The sequence below is a fragment of the Nicotiana sylvestris genome, chromosome 7 (genome assembly GCF_000393655.2).
Source record: "Nicotiana sylvestris chromosome 7, ASM39365v2, whole genome shotgun sequence".
NCBI classification, from domain to species: Eukaryota; Viridiplantae; Streptophyta; class Magnoliopsida; order Solanales; family Solanaceae; genus Nicotiana; species Nicotiana sylvestris.
Genome location: NC_091063.1, coordinates 92104295 through 92121871, shown reverse-complemented (window position 1 = coordinate 92121871; position 17577 = coordinate 92104295).

Below are 17577 nucleotides of genomic sequence, written 5' to 3'. Positions count from 1 at the left end.
ACCGCCCAGGCATGAGCTATTGCTGTCACGCGATATAGCTAGTCGCGAGCTACGTGAACTGCTGGCCGCGTATAACTTTGTTGTTATCTTCGTCGTCGTCACGTCCAAACGACCAGAGGCGTCCATGCTTCTTCAGCTCGTTTTGCTGCTGTTTCTTCTCCTCCGAGCTGCTGCTTCTCCGCCATGGACGAGCACGCACAGGTGCGTCGAACAGCTCTACGGTGAAGCGATGTTACTTCCTCCGTTTCTGCCGCGTCAACTACTGTTGCTGCTTCGGCGCGGCTTCATTTGTTCATGTTCGTCGTCGTTTGGTCAAGCTTTGATCGAGGTCTGTCAAAACAGTCCGTACACCTTCGTTTCAATCCGGTTGGTAGATTTTGAGTTTTATTTTATCCGTATTTTGTTTTGATATTTCTCGAATCTAAAAACGGCAAATGTTTGTTTTGTTCATGTCTATCGTTTGAATTAATTTTTTTAGTTTGTTCATATGTTTTGTTAAATTAATTTTTCAGATTTCAAATAAACGATTAATTAGTTGTTTTCATGTTTATTTCATGTTTGTATTATTGTTTAAGTGAATATTTGTTAGTTTGTTGTTTGTTAGATTCAAATTGAAATTTAATTAACTATTTCTTCAATTTGTTTCATGTGTTTATGAATTGTTAGAAATTGTTAGTATTGTTAAGTTCAAGTTTAAGTTAATAATTGTTTCTTCGTCGATCTTGTTATTTGTTTAAAGAATTTAGTTGTGTTAAAGGAATATATTGATTTAATCGTTTAATCCGTCATGTTTGTTGTGTTAAAATAGATTCACTCATGTTCATACTTTGTTTAGATGATCTTGAATCCGAATTTTGTATAGTTTGATTTCTTGTTTATCACTTATGATTATTTTTTTAAATTTGTCTCATAATCTTGTTTAAGTTTACTATAAGAATTGTTTGTTGTAATGTTGTTAGAGTTGATTTTAAGTTCAATATGATTGAATTTAGAAATCTTCATACTTTGTTTGTTGTTGGTGTTGAATCCGAAAATAGGATTGTTTGTTGCTAAAATATTGTTCAATCAAATTTTAGTTGTTCTTGGTTGTTCAATTTGTGTTCATGTGATTTGTTGTTGAAATGTTGTTAAAATCATGTTCATATGATATTGTTGTTATGATGTTCATCCGTGTTCATATTGTTGTTTGAACATTGTTAGAAATTGATCATATTGTCTATATTTTGGTTAAGTTTGATTAATTGATGTGTTATAGCTGATGGGTAGTTTGGTAAATTTGTAATACGTTCAGGGGTAGTTTGGTAATTTCAGTAAGGTCGGAAGGGGTAGTTTAGGAATTGTACATTTTGTAATTGTTTATTTGAAGCATGGGGGACAAAATGAAATGGGGTGGGTTGTGATATGATTATTTAATATAAAGGGGGGACAAGATTTAAATTAAAGGGGAATCTTGCATTATTTTAAATAAGGCATGGGGGACAAAATATAATGGGGTGGTGTGATATATTTATTTAATGTAATGGGGATGAGTGGGAAGATAATGGGTTTGGTAGAGAAAGGGATTGATTTTAATTGATTTATGGGATGGGATATATATATGTGAAGTCTTGAACACAAAAGGAAAAATACAGACAGAAAAAAAAGATTGAAAAAAAAGCTGAACATTTATTCCGAAAAAAAAAATTGAAACTCTCAAGAAAAGAAAAACATACAAAGAAAAAAAATTGAAAATTAGAAGAGAAAGTAGTACACACCTGATAAATATTCTGGTATACAGGTGTAGAAATTAAGGGTTGAAGATTAACTAGCCTGTCAAAAATCTGAAAATTTCCCTTGGTTTCTGTCCGTTATTTTCGGCATTCCTGGATTTTATTTTGAATTTTTCAAAGCTGTCACTGGGATTTTCGTTGACTGGTTATTGCTGGTTATTGTTGCTGTTGCTGTGTTACGTATTACGTTGCTGACTTTCTTCTTCTTATATTGACAATATCAGGTACACAACTGTAATTTTGGCATTTTGTAAGCTGAAATGAAGAATGGAGTGTTAAATTTTTAATTTAGTTTAATTTAATTTTTTGTATTGTATTTAGGTTATTCATGTATTATTATTCCGTAAATCACTGTCATCGGCATAACTAGGCATATTATAGCGACATATTAAATAACGTCTTTACCAGATTATTAGGAAATATATTTAAACCTGATTATTAATTAAAATTGTTTAATAAAAAAAAATAGAAGAAATAACGTAAAAATGACGTTATTGAATCAGTTTGGCAAAAATTAACTAAGTTCCTTATTCATAAGGTTTTTTCGTCAACGATAAGTTAATCTGAATCATGTAGTCAATTTCAGTTATAACATGAATTAGTTTGCAAACAAGTATTAGGACATGATGAATTAAAACAAAGTTAGTTAATGTTAAATTGTTTAATTTTTTAGAAATATGATTTAGTACTCAAGTTTTTATTTTTATTTCTTTCAATTTTCAGTATTTGTAAATAATTAGTTTCAATAAGCTTAAGTCTTACTAATAATTTGAATTTTAATCCAACTATGGGATAATTAGTTTTTTTTATTTTTTTTTACTTTTCAATAATTCCATGTTGTATCTATGATTATAATTTTATTACTTTCTGCTAATATTTGTTTTTCTCTTCTATTTAATATGTCATTTTCAAGAATGTAGATATTGATTTTATATTTATAAAAAAAACTTAGTAATAATAAAAAGGTAGTCATTAAAGGATATTATTAAAGGATTTCGCTAAAAATAAATAGATGTAAATAATACAAATGTATAGGATTCTCCAATCTCATTTATTTATTTAATTATTAAAAAAAATTACTTAGAATTTGGGATGGATTGTTTAGTGAATTTCACTTCCTTCCCCAAAGATAATGACGCGTTAAACTCTTTAGGCGCGATTTAATTAATTTTACCTTCTTAAACTCGGATGCGCATTTCATGCGACCCAAATCTAAATCCTAAAACATCAAATAAAATATGTTTCGTATTGTGGGTGCATTTCATGTGACACAATCCAAAGATATGTTTTAAGCGATGTTCACATTCCTAAAAAATAATAATTATAATAATAAAGCGGTAAAAGATAAAATTTGCACATGGTTCATAATTGTATTAAAAATCAGATAAATAAGCCGAATATAACAGTTGAGCGACCGTGCTAGAACCACGGAACTCGGGAATGCCTAACACCTTCTCCCGGGTTAACAGAATTCCTTATCCGGATTTCTGGTACGCAGACTGTAATATAGAGTCATTCTTTTCCTCGATTCGGGATTAAAATTGGTGACTTGGGACACCCTAAATCTCCCAAGTGGCGACTCTGAAATAATTAAACCAATCCCGTTTCGACTGTCCTTTAATTGGAAAAAACTCCCTACGCACCTCGCGGTGCCGGAAAAAGGAGGTGTGACAGCTCTGGCGACTCTGCTGGGGATATTTTAACCCAGAACCAGTGGTTCAGGGTTAGAAATTCGAGCTCATATAAATTGTTATATTTGGTTTTATCTGATTTTTACATGTTTGAGCCTAATGTGCTAAATGCTGCTTTTACCGCTTTGATATTACATGAACTGTGTATAAACTGTGCCGAAACCCATCTCCTCTCTGAGTCTTCTAAATCATGAAGAAGGGTGTACTTCGTACGACTTCTTTTCTGTATAGTGTAAAATCCCAATTTAGAACGAGGTTCGGACAAGTTGCTAAGCCGGTGAAGCTTCTGTATTCCCGGTACGCTACCCCCCTCGGCTCGAGCTGTCCGCTCGGGTAAGCCAGGTCTAGAACAAACACCCAGGTTCTGAACCTAGTATAACAAAACCACATGTCGGATCCCTAGTAGGAACGTTTGTTTGCATCACGTGCATCTGACTTTGGAGGCTCAACACAGGGGTTGGGTCTGTCTAGGACAGGTGCACCAAAAATGAAAATGACCATCCTGATGCATCTTATTTGTTTTATGTGCATTTATTTGCTCGGTCTTGCATGTTGACCGGCTTCTGAGTCTCGGGAGTGTAAAAAATAAAATAAAATAAAAATAGCAAGTGAAAAGTTATTTGATTAATTTAGAAAAATCAGTGTCCAAGTACTGTCGAAGTGCTGCCGAATTTTTTTTTAAAAAAAAACATATATATTTTTACTTTTAGAATTGTTGGTTTGCCTAGAAAGCAGAAAGTGTGTAGGAATAAGTCTTTTATTTTAATTTGCTTTATTTAAAAAAAAAATGAAAAAGGAAAATAGTTTTTTTTTTTGATATAAAAGGAAAAGGAAAAATTTGTTTGTTTTCAAAAAAAATTAGTTAGTTTATAGCCTGAACTACGCGGGTATGATTCTCACCGGATGTGAGATCAGAGGCAAACCTCTTTGGTTTCGGCTCACCATATTCAAAAAAAAAAAAAATCCAAAAATATTTAACATTACTCACTTCTTTAGAAAGTTTTTCTTTTAGACCTCAATTTTTTTTTTAAAAAAAAAAAATATATTTCCTTTTAATCTCAAAATCCCAATTATTTGTTTAAAAGATATTCAAAATAAAATTCAAAAATATTTTTTCTGTAGTATTTCTTTCATAAATTCAGAATATTGGTTCAAAAATATTTCCTTTCTCCTTAAAAGTTTTTTTTTCAAGAAAAAAAAATTATTAAAATCCAAAAAATATTTCTTTAGAATATAGATAGTTTTTAAGTCAAATAAAAGTTTTTCCTTCTTTAATCACTATAATAAATGTGCAGGATGAGCACAAGTCAAAATGAACCATTCTCAGTGTGTAGCGAGGTCCCTTCGCAACTCCACATGTGGTGGAATGATATGGGAAAGGATAGTATAAAGATAGTGGAAAGAGTTTTGGGAGGTTTTGTCGATCTGTTGAATATCAAGCCAAGGACAGATATCATCGAGGCTCTAATACCGTTCTGGGACCCAACACGCAACGTGTTTCGTTTTGCTGACTTTGAACTTTCACCTACACTAGAGGAAGTCGCCGGATATGCGGGGTTGAATGGGAAACTAAGAGGGCAGTATTTACTTTCACCAAGACCAGTATCTCCGCACGCGTTCTTGGATTTGCTAAGCATTAGTCGGAAGGTACAGAATGATGATTTGTCGAAGGGATGTTGTACTCTCCAATTCTTGTATCAACGGTACGGAATTCCTCAGGGTTTGGAAGAACCAAACCTCGGATTAATTCACACTGGGAACAGAATCAAGTGGGAAGCAAGACGTACTTTGGCATTTATCACAGCATTTCTGGGAGTTGTGGTCTGTCCCCGCAAAGATAAAAAAATAGAGATAGGCCTTGTAGGGATGGCCGATGTTGCAATCAAAAGAACCGACAGTACTGTGGTTCCTTTGATTTTGTCTGAAATCTACCGAGCTTTAACTATATGCCGAGAAGGAGGCAAGTTCTTTCAGGGATGCAATCTGTTACTCCAGCTGTGGATGCAAGAACACCTCCATCACCGAGTGGGATACATGAACCACGGGTTGACTGAGAAAAACTGCATTAGCGGCTTTGAGAAACGAATGACAGGCGTCATATTTCCCGAAGGCGTCGAAGCATGGCTTGCACAATTGAGGTCAACAACAGCCGACCAAGTTGAATGGGCATTTGGGTGGTTGAATGATACTGAGGTAATATACATGGCGGCCGAGGAATGTCATGTTCTTTTGATGGGACTTCGTAGCATCCAACCATATGCTCCTCATCGGGTACTGCGCCAACTAGGAAGATTTCAGGTAATTCCCACTGATGAGGATCTAAGCAAGCACGCCATTGAGTTGAGTCCAGGAGTCGTGTTCCCCGAAGGAAAAATTAGAAAGTTGTGGCACGAATGTAGATTCCTTGAACCCAAGACTATGGTTCGAGAGCTGGCTAAGGGTGAGGTAGACCCAAAATACGATGTTTGGTTCGGGAAAAGGTTCCAGATTCGTCAGAGGCCTGCCAAAAGAGCTCACGTCCAACAATTTACGGATGATTCGCAGGAACAGTGGGGCTGGTTAGTGAGAGAGGAAGGCTACCGGGTTGAAATCGGGCAGCTGAAGCGACAAATTGAAAGGCTTATGTTTGAAAACAACGTTCAAGTAGCCTCAGAGCAGGGTGAGAAGAACAAATTAGCCAAAGAAAACCAGGCACTGAAAGCCCGAATTCGCCGAGTCAGTAAGAGTGATAGCGACCGACAGAAACGTCTATCTGATGAAAGGTTGATAGCGGAATTGAGAAATCAAGTCAGCCAAAGCCGAGAAGACTTGGAGAGATCCCAGGCTTGTATAACAAGAATGCGGGTCAGATGGGCTACAGTTACAACATCACGGAGAGAGCACCTATGGCAAGTAAAAAGGGACTACGAAATGAGTGTCGCGACATTGAGAGAGATAAACTCCATTCTCAATAATCGGGTCCTCAAACAAGCCCAGGATGCTAGAACATATAGAGAACACTACCATGAGTCGATAGCCCGGATGGAAGAACAAATGGAGAGGTTCCAAGAGCAGCTCATTGACAATACTCGAATATTGGGACTAAAGAATCAACGGATAGAACAACTGTGCATAGAGAGGGATAGAATCAGGGGTAGGATCAATGATATAGGGCGCTATATCACCACAAAGTGCCTAACATGTGAAGAGATGCCTCGTGATGTCCTATTTGCCTCAATCATGGGTTATGTCCATCAGATCATGGAGGAACTAAAAAGCTTGCAAAGAAGCCTGGCCCCCAAGCCCGCGGAAAGGCCGAATGATGCCTCGCGGGCACCAAAATTCAAAGCTTTAATGTATCCCTAGTTCAATCTTGCACTTGTTTGATTTTCGAGTCTGTTGTCTACCCATATGTTTTTTTCCTTTTCTTCAAACATTCTCAAAAAAATATATATATATATATATATATATATATAAAGTCTGTATTTTTGTTTTTTTTTTGTGATGGCTTGTAATAGCATTATTTTGAGTAATAAAAAAATATATTTGGTCTTATGGCACGAACTACGCTTGGTATGATTCGTGCGGGGTCACGATACGTAGGCAGTCTCTATAGGATTCGACCGTAATTAAAAAAAAAAAAAAGAAAAAAAAAAGGAAGAATATATATTTGTCAGAGCAAAAATAAGCCGGGATGATGCATGCGGATCGGAGCAAAAGCATGTTAGAAATGATTAACTGCCTAGGAGCATTGCATCCCCCTAACGTGCAATTACAATATCTGTTAAGACTCTAACACTGACAAGTTTGTTGTTTTTCCAATCAATATCAGTTAGTTGTTAGAGCGTACTGGCACCGTACCATTATCAGACAAGATCAAAAGGTCCTATACCAGAAAGCATGACTGGGTCAGACAACAGCGTTGAGTCAGAAAAAACGGCCAATCAGATGCTGAAGGAAGCCCTGGAGAAAATGGAAAAAATGAGGCTAGAAATGAATGAAATGCAGATAGCCTTAGCTAGAGCCCAGAAGGGGCAAGAACTACCCGTTACTCCTACCCTCCAACCAACACACACGCCGGAATACCCCTCTCCCGGTCCTTCAACAAGTTTCCCAAGCCATCACTATTATCAGGGAAGAGAGGCTTATGATTCCCAAGCTCCACCACCCACTCAAAACCCTCCTCCACCAAATGTTCCCGTCTTTGTGGCACCTCCCCCAGCCCCATTGCACAGATCATCTAGTGAGCCACTGTTTCAGGCTCACGATACACAATACTACCCCCCTGAACTCACATTCAAAGCACCCGAGCCACATACCTATAATCCCCACTTTGAGGTCCCGGCGGAGATTGAAAAGCCGGCTAAGAGCCCAGAGCAGGACGAGGTGATGCGGAAATTTAAAAGCCTGGAGCAATCCTTCAGGAACATACACGGGTTAGGTAACCAGGTCAGCGTGGCTTACAAGGATCTATGCCCTTTCCCTGACGTTCAATTACCAGCAGGGTTCAAAATGCCCAAGTTCGATTTATACGAAGGGCATGGTGATCCTATGGCACATCTACGAGGTTTTTGTAGCAAAATGAGGGGAGCAGGGGGCAAAGATGAGCTATTAATAGCTTACTTTGGCCAGAGTTTGAGCGGGTCGGCGTTAGAGTGGTATACAAGACAAGATCCGAGCAGGTGGTACACCTGGGATGACTTGGCACAGGCTTTCGCAGGACATTTCCAATACAACCTTGAGATAGTCCCAGACCGTCTCACATTGCTAAAGCTCGAGAAGAAACCCGGAGAGAGCTTCCGGGAATTTGGGTTCCGATGGAGAGAACAGGCAGCCAGAGTTGATCCCCCAATGAGAGAAGGAGAAATGGTGGATTACTTCTTACAAACTCTCGAGCCAACTTACTTTGGTCACTTGGTGACGTCAGTTGGCAAATCATTTAATGAAGTTGTGAAAATGGGAGGTATGATAGAAGAGGGACTTAAGTCCAATAAGATCCTGAGTTATTCAGCAATTAAGGCAACAACTCAGGCCATTCAGAGCGGCACGGGAGGTGCGCTAGGGAAGAAAAGGAGAGAGGAGGTCACGACATTAGAGGCCGACAATTGGTCCAGATCTAGAGGTCCTTCCCCTCATTACCAACCCAGACCCCATCGTCTAAACTACCCACACATTCCAAATTACCCTCCACAACCCTACTACCAACCACAAGAACAACATTTCACCGTCCATCAAGCCCAGACATACACCCAACCTCCGGTTCGCCCACAATGGCGCACGCCGGTTCCCCACAATACATACCCACCTCCACATAACACATACCCACCTCCACATAACACATACCCACCACCACAAAACACCTATCCACCACCAAGAGCCTACAGGAACCCTCCAGGGATGGGTTTCAGGGGAAATCCGGCCGCCAGAAATGAAAGATTGCAGAGGCAAAGAACTTTTACTGAGTTGGGGGAAACTTATATTGCCTTGTTCCACAAATTGAGGCAGTTGGGTTTATTAAATCCTGTTGAGCCTAGATTACCAAATCCCTTACCCCAAAATATGGATCACTCGGTAAGATGTGAATATTGTTCGGGAGCTCCCGGACATGATACCGAGAAATGTTGGAGGCTGAAACATGCAATACAAGATCTTATTGATACCAACAAGATCGAGGTACAGGCACCGGAGGCACCTAACATTAACCAGAACCCATTGCCAAAGCACCCTGAAGCCCACATGATCGAGCTTGTGCACGAAGTAGGGGAGCCGAAGAAACCCCCACAGACAGTGATGATGATCCGTGCCACTCCAAAAGAAAAATCGATCAATGAGGAAGCAGGGGTAAAGTTGAAAGGGGAAGATGTCAAGCCAGTGGTGATATTGGGGAAGAATCCATCTGCCGCTACAAGGAAACCAGAACCAGCCAAGTTGGTAATAACGGGAGCATCATCTACACCCGTGGTTGTTGTGAAAGGGGTCTGCAGGGAACTGGTCATCATAAAACCAGTAGTCCAAACACCAATGATTGATAGCAAGGCTGTGCCTTGGAAGTATGAAAAGGCAGTGGTGATGTACAAGGGACAACAAGTGGAGGAGAATAGTTGTGAGGCGCAGGGACTGACTCGATCAGGACGGTGTTTTGCTCCGGCGGAATTGAGAAGACCCAATCCAGCTGCAATAAAGAAACCTGTGTCAGAAGAAGAAGCTGAGGATTTCTTAAAGAAGATGAAAGTGCAGGATTACTCCGTGGTCGAACAGTTGAAGAAAACACCGGCCCAGATCTCACTGCTATCATTATTAATCCATTCGGATGAACATCGTCGGGCCCTGATGAAGATACTGAATGAAGCTCATGTGCCCAATGAAATTTCTGTAAATCACCTGGAAACGATTGCCAACAAAATTTTCGAGGTGAACAGGGTAACATTTTCAGATGATGATCTGCCAGTGGAGGGCACGGAGCATAATAAAGCTCTCTACCTAACTGTCAAATGTGAAGATTCGGCAGTTACTCGGGCATTAGTGGATAACGGCTCAAGTGCCAATATTTGTCCATTATCCACCCTGAACCAATTGAAGATCGACCACGGAAGAATCCAAAAGAATAGCATTTGCGTCCGAGGATTTGACGGAAATGGAACAGCCACCGTGGGGGATATTATACTTGAGTTGACCATCGGTCCAGTCCAGTTTACCATGGAATTCCAGGTATTAGATGCTACGGTATCTTATAACTTTCTGTTGGGACGTCCGTGGATCCATGCAGCCAAAGCAGTGCCATCCACCTTGCATCAGATGGTCAAGTTCGAGTGGGATAGACAAGAGGTCGTATTGCACGGCGAGGACACTGCGTGCACCGTAGGAGGCGCCATTGTACCCTTCATAGAGACTAATGATGACAAAGGTCCCTGGGTCTACCAGATTTTTGATGCAGTGTCGGCAAACAAGATCCCCGAGGGTGAAATCATTCAGCATCCTAGGATAGCTTCCGCAACGGTTATGATGGTTTCAGAAATGCTAGGTAATGGGTTTATGCCAGGAAAAGGCTTGGGAGCTGAACTTCAGGGAATTGTTCAACCTGTTTCCTTGCCCAAGAATTTGGAGACCTTTGGGTTGGGGTTCAAACCGACTGCGGCAGATGTAAAACGAGCTCGGAAAATGAAGAAGAAAGTTTGGTTTCTTCCCAAACCTGTGCCACGTCTCTCAAGATCTTTTGTTAGAGCAAGCGCCAAGGGGTCACCAGTCCCGAAAGTTCTCGGGCGATTGATTGGGATTGACGGGGATCTGAATCAGAGTTTCGAAAGATTGTTCACTAATGTCAATATGGTAGAAGTCGGAGAGGGTTCCAGTGGAACAGACATACAGTTTATGGGGCCTGAAGCCAAAACCAACAATTGGACGGTTACTCCTCTTCCTACTCGGGGAGAGTCCTGGTAGTAGGCTTTGATTTTTGCTTTTTTATTTTTCGGATTATTCAGGGTGTAATCCAAATCTCATTTTATCTTGTAAAAGTGTGAACCCTGTTATCCCGCATTTTAATAAAACTCTTTTCTTGTCTCATTTTAATTTTGTTTTATTCTTTTCTCTTTCTGAACAGTTCTCTTTTTACTGGTTCTAATGACATGGCATGCACGACGGATCTTCGACCTAGTCTAATAAATCAATCTGACTCTGATTTAATGATACAAGAGATCGATTATGAGTCTGAATATGATGAGGATAAAGCCTTCGAGGAAATAAACCGAGAACTATGCCAATTTGAAGAGAAACCCAAGCCTAATCTGAATGACACCGAGGCTGTAAATCTAGGGGATGCGGATAATGTCCGAGAAACCAAAATCAGCATCCACATTGAGCCTGGCATCAGGGAAGAATTAATCAAAGCACTCATTGAGTTTAAAGATATTTTTGCATGGTCATATGACGACATGCCGGGTTTAAGCACCAAGCTAGTGGTTCACAAATTGCCCATTGACCCGGCCTGTCTTCCTGTCAAGCAGAAACTGAGGAAGTTCAAAACAGATATGAGTGTGAAGATTAAAGAAGAAGTAACCAAGCAGCTGCAAGCAAAGGTTATTCGGGTCTCTCGATATCCTGATTGGTTGGCTAATGTAGTGCCAGTACCAAAGAAAGATGGGAAGATCAGGGTATGCGTCGACTACCGTAATCTGAACAGGGCAAGCCCAAAGGATAACTTTCCATTGCCCAATATCCATATCTTGATCGACAATTGCGCCGGGAAAGAAATCGGCTCCTTTGTGGATTGCTACGCTGGGTATCATCAGATTTTGATGGATGAAGAAGATGCAGAGAAAACAGCTTTCATTACGCCATGGGGGACTTATTGTTATCGGGTAATGCCATTCGGTTTGAAGAACGCTGGGGCAACGTACATGAGAGCAATGACTACTGTGTTCCATGATATGATACACAAAGAGATCGAAGTGTACGTAGATGATGTGATCATCAAATCCAAGCGTCAGGAAGACCACGTAGCAGACCTTAGGAAGTTTTTCCAAAGACTTCGAAGGTACGACATTAAGCTCAACCCAGCCAAATGTGCATTTGGTGTTCCATCTGGAAAGCTGTTAGGATTTATCGTCAGTCGGCGAGGCATTGAGTTGGATCCGTCAAAGATCAAATCCATCCAGGAATTGCCGCCACCAAGGAATAAAACAGAAGTAATGAGTCTGTTGGGAAGATTGAACTATATCAGCAGATTCATCGCTCAGCTCACAACAACTTGTGAACCCATCTTTCGATTGCTGAGGAAAGATGCCGCGATAGAATGGACGGCAGAATGTCAGGAGGCATTTGACCAGATCAAAGGTTATTTATCCAATCCACCTGTATTGGTTCCACCTGAGTCGGGGAGGCCATTAATCCTTTATCTAACGGTCCTGGATCATTCGTTTGGTTGCGTGTTGGGTCAACACGACATCACAGGAAGAAAAGAGCAAGCCATCTATTATCTCAGCAAGAAGTTTACAGTCTATGAGAATAAGTACACTCAACTTGAGAAAACATGTTGTGCTCTAACTTGGGTAGCACAGAAGTTTAAGCATTATCTGTCGTCACATACTACTTACCTTATTTCACGTCTGGATCCATTAAAGTATATTTTCCAGAAGCCTATGCCCACAGGAAGATTGGCAAAATGGCAGATATTACTCACAGAGTTCGACATTGTCTATGTGACGAGGACGGCCATGAAAGCTCAAGCATTGGCCGATCACTTGGCTGAGAATCCTATTGATGAAGAATACGAGCCTTTGAGGACGTATTTTCCAGATGAAGAAGTGATACATATAGAGGAGTTAGAACTGAATGAGAAACCAGGGTGGAAGCTTTTCTTTGACGGGGCTGCTAATGCAAAAGGAGTTGGAGTAGGAGCAGTACTTATTTCAGAAACAGGACATCACTATCCTGTTACAGCTCAGCTACGTTTCTATTGTACCAACAACATGGCTGAATATGAGGCATGTATTTTGGGCCTACGATTGGCTGCAGACATGGATGTTCAGGACGTCTTGGTCTTGGGAGACTCGGACCTCCTAGTACATCAGATCCAGGGTGAATGGGAAACACGGGATTTGAAGCTTATACCATACCGACAATGTTTGCACGATTTGAGCAAGCGATTTCGATCAGTGGAGTTCAGACACATCCCGAGAGTTCACAATGAGGTTGCCGATGCTTTGGCCACTTTAGCATCGATGTTGCACCATCCAGACAAAATCCATGTTGACCCATTGTATATTCAGGTTCGTGATCAGCATGCCTACTGCAACATAATAGAAGAAGAAATGGATGGCGAGCCATGGTTTTATGATATCAAGGAATACCTCAGGATGGGGATATACCCGGAGCAGGCAACCGGAGATCAAAAGAGAGCCATTCGACGACTGGCAAATGGATTTTTCCTCAGTGGAGGAATGTTGTACAAAAGAACCCCAGATCTGGGATTGCTGAGATGTATTGATGCAGGTCAAGCCACGATAGTGATGACAGAGGTACATGCTGGAGTCTGTGGGCCCCATATGAGCGGATATGTGTTGGCAAAGAAGATTCTGCGAGCGGGATATTATTGGCTCACTATGGAGCATGATTGTATCAGTTTCGTACGAAAATGCCATCAGTGTCAGATACACGGAGATCTGATTCATTCTCCACCAACGGAATTGCATACAATGTCCGCACCATGGCCATTTGTAGCATGGGGCATGGATGTCATTGGGCCTATCGAGCCGGCAGCTTCGAACGGTCACAGGTTCATTCTGGTAGCCATCGATTATTTCACTAAGTGGGTTGAAGCCAAAACTTTTAAGTCTGTAACCAAGAAGGCAGTGGTGGATTTCGTCCATTCCCATATCATTTGTAGATTTGGGATCCCAAATATAATAATCACGGACAATGGTGCTAATCTTAACAGCAACTTGATGAGAGAAGTATGTGAACAGTTTAAGATTACACACCGTAATTCCACTCCGTATCGGCCCAAGGCGAATGGAGCAGTTGAGGCAGCCAACAAAAATATAAAGAAGATATTGAGGAAAATGATTGAAGGATCCAGACAATGGCATGAAAAGCTACCATTTGCGTTGTTAGGATACCGCACTACTGTTCGTACTTCAATAGGTGCGACTCCTTATTTGTTGGTATACGGAACCGAAGCAGTAATACCAGCAGAAGTTGAAATTCCTTCCCTTCGAATTATCGCTGAGGCCGGGATTGACGATGATGAATGGGTCAAAACCCGACTAGAGCAGCTGAGTTTAATGGATGAAAAAAGATTGGCAGCAGTATGTCATGGCCAGTTGTATCAAAAGAGAATGGCAAGAGCATACAATAAGAAGGTGCGCCCCAGAAAATTTGAAGTAGGGCAACAAGTATTGAAACGGATCCTCCCACATCAGATTGAGGCAAAAGGCAAGTTCGCCCCGAATTGGCAAGGGCCGTATATTGTGACCAGAGTATTATCCAATGGCGCTTTACGTCTGACGGATGTTGAAGGAAGATGCGTCGACATGGCTATCAATTCTGATGCAGTCAAAAGATATTATGTGTAATTTCTTTTGTTGTTTATTTGTTTGTTTATACTTAGTGCTTATCGGATAATGAAATGACGGAGGCAATTCTTTCTTCTATCCAAACACTTTTAACCTTTGCTTTACCCCTTTGAGCCATACTTATCTTTTTATACCCCTCTCTTGGAATCATTAATGAAAAAATGTATGAAAAAAAAAAACTTTTTGAAGGTCGCAAGAAAACAAAGGAGTCAGTGAACTACGTTCGACCTGATTCCTCAAAGAGGATACGTAGGCGCCTCACGGCTCGGTCATAAGGTAATAAAATAAAAAAAAAAAATCAAAAGAAAAATCCCCAAGTAAGAAAACTGGGGCAGAAATTATGTTTCTAAATTTTGAAAAAAAAAAAGAAAAAAAAAAGAGTTTGATTCCAAGAGTTGTAATACTTTACCCATCAAAGTTATTTTGAATTTTATATCCTTTTCTTCTAAAACCTATATTAATATCCAAAAAAGACCTCCCGATCAGTATCCGAGAGGTGTTAAGATAGGCAAATGAAAACCAAGAATAAAACATCGGTCCCTGACTGAATGAGGATCATGAATTGAAAGAATTTTTAGCCAAAAGAATTCCCGGCAGAGATAAATCTTATCGGCAACACTCCAATCCCAAGCTGAGAAAATAAGATGAGAGAGTCTTATCGGCGAAAACCTTCACAGGCGCCATAAGGCGACGTAAGCTGAGAAATACAAAATGAGAGAGTCTTATCGGTGAAAACCTTCACAGGCACCATAAGGCGACGGGAGTTGTGAGAAATGAGAGAGCCTTGTTAGTGAAAACCCCGCGAAGGGCACTATAAGGCGACAAGATAGATTGACGGAAAAGATCCGTATTTTGCGAAGAATTGGGCACCTATTTATCCCCAGCAAGTGAAGACATCAGAAAGTTTGATCGACACAAATAGACTGGGTTGATTAATCCGGAATGCACAACATGATCATTGGAATCGGTTGTATCACCCAGATAAGTTCATTTTTTTTGTTCAGAAAGATTTTCTCATTTTTCTATCTTTTCATTTCTTTGTTTAAAAGAATTTTTCTAGAAATTTATGTTTTAAGGAAGGTCTTTCAGAGCTTACTACCAGTTGCCAAAATGGTACAACATAAAAAGTGAAAAGGGCAGGCAAGAGACAAGGCAATAAGGCAAAAGACGTTGGTTGCTAGGCCGAATAATACTGTCCTAAAATGGCAAGGAAAGTACGGGGAAGAGCCGAAAAAAAACATGTTGAGGAAATTGTAAGCCAAGTTCCAAGACGATCCCCAGAGTACTTCGACCGAATATCGACCAAGCTACGAGGTGGTCGGACAACACAGAAGGGGAAGGGAAGAAAGGAAAATTCATCTTCGACAAAATAACCTCCAGAAATTTTTGAGATACAAAATGGTGAAGGGATAAATGGAAAAACCATCCCCAGTAGAATGTTATCCCCAGCAAATAACATCATCCCCAACAAGTTTTGAGAACGCCGAACAAGAATAAGGGAAAGGGAACAATCATCCCCTTCAGGAGTGACATGACCATTCGCCATATTTCAAAAAAAAAAAAAAAAAAAAAAAAAACTAACTAAATTTTCTTTGATTTGAACAGGAAAATAAAGTGTTGATGATGGCCTAAAGATACGCCATAAGAAAGATCGCCAGAATTGGGGCATAAAATTTTCTGCCACAAGTGGAAATTTTCTCGGAGAATCGAGGAAACAAATTCAAATTATTCTTTACCAGTTCTAGGTCGCCCACCAGTAAAATGCGGGAATACTTTTCAGTTCTAGGTCGCCCACCAGTAAAATGCGGGAATACTTTTCAGTTCTAGGTCGCCCACCAGTAAAATGCGGGAATACTTTTAAGTTCTAGGTCACCCACCAGTATAATGCGGGTATGCATTTATGTTTTCATTTCATGCTCTAGGTCACCCACCAGTATAATGCGGGAATACATTTAAGTTCTAGGTCGCCCACCAGTAAAATGCGGGAATACATTTAAGTTCTAGGTCGCCCACCAGTATAATGCGGGAATACTTTTAAGTTCTAGGTCGCCCACCAGTAAAATGCGGGAATACATTTAAGTTCTAGGTCGCCCACCAGTATAATGCGGGAATACTTTTAAGTTCTAGGTCGCCCACCAGTATAATGCGGGAATACATTTCTGTCTTTTCATTTCTGTTCTAGGTCACCCACCAGTATAATGCGGGTATGCATTTATGTTTTCATTTCATGTTCTAGGTCGCCCACCAGTATAATGCGGGAATACTTTTCAGTTCTAGGTCGCCCACCAGTAAAATGCGGGAATACATTTAAGTTCTAGGTCGCCCACCAGTAAAATGCGGGAATACATTTAAGTTCTAGGTTGCCCCCCAGTATAATGCGGGAATACATTTCAGTTCTAGGTCGCCCACCAGTATAATGAGGGAATACATTTTGTCTGTTCATTCCATATTCTAGGTCGCCCACCAGTATAATGCGGGCATACATTTCAGTTTTCCATTTCCAGGTCGCCCACCAGTATAATGCGGGCATACATTTCATTTTTCCATTTCCAGGTCGCCCACCAGTATAATGCGGGTATACATTTTCATTTCATGTCCAGGCGCCCACCTGTATAACGAGAGGAATACTTTTCAGTCTTATACTGCAGATTTTGAAGTCAGTAACCCCACCGGAAGGCAGAAGGTTACAACAAGAATCCCCAGCAGGAAACAATAAAAATCCCAACACCGGAAGGCAGAAGGTGGCAACAAGAAGTCCCAGCGCAAATTCAAGCGCATGAGTCAAAAGAAAGAAAAGACGCGTCTTGATGAATCTGATGAAGATAATCGTGTCCCAAGAGGAACAACCAAAAAGCTTAATGAAGAAAGCCATGTCCCCAGCGGACCGAACAAAATGACGAAAACTGGTATTTTAAAAAAAAAAAAAAAAAAAAAAACCAAGGGCCAGAAGTCTTGGTAAAAAGGCACCAGAGGAAACACAAACCGACAAAAAGCAAGGCAACCGGAGCAAGGGGGAAAACAGATAAGATTCTGTAATTTCTAGCTTAGTCTAGCTTCTTATTTTTTTTA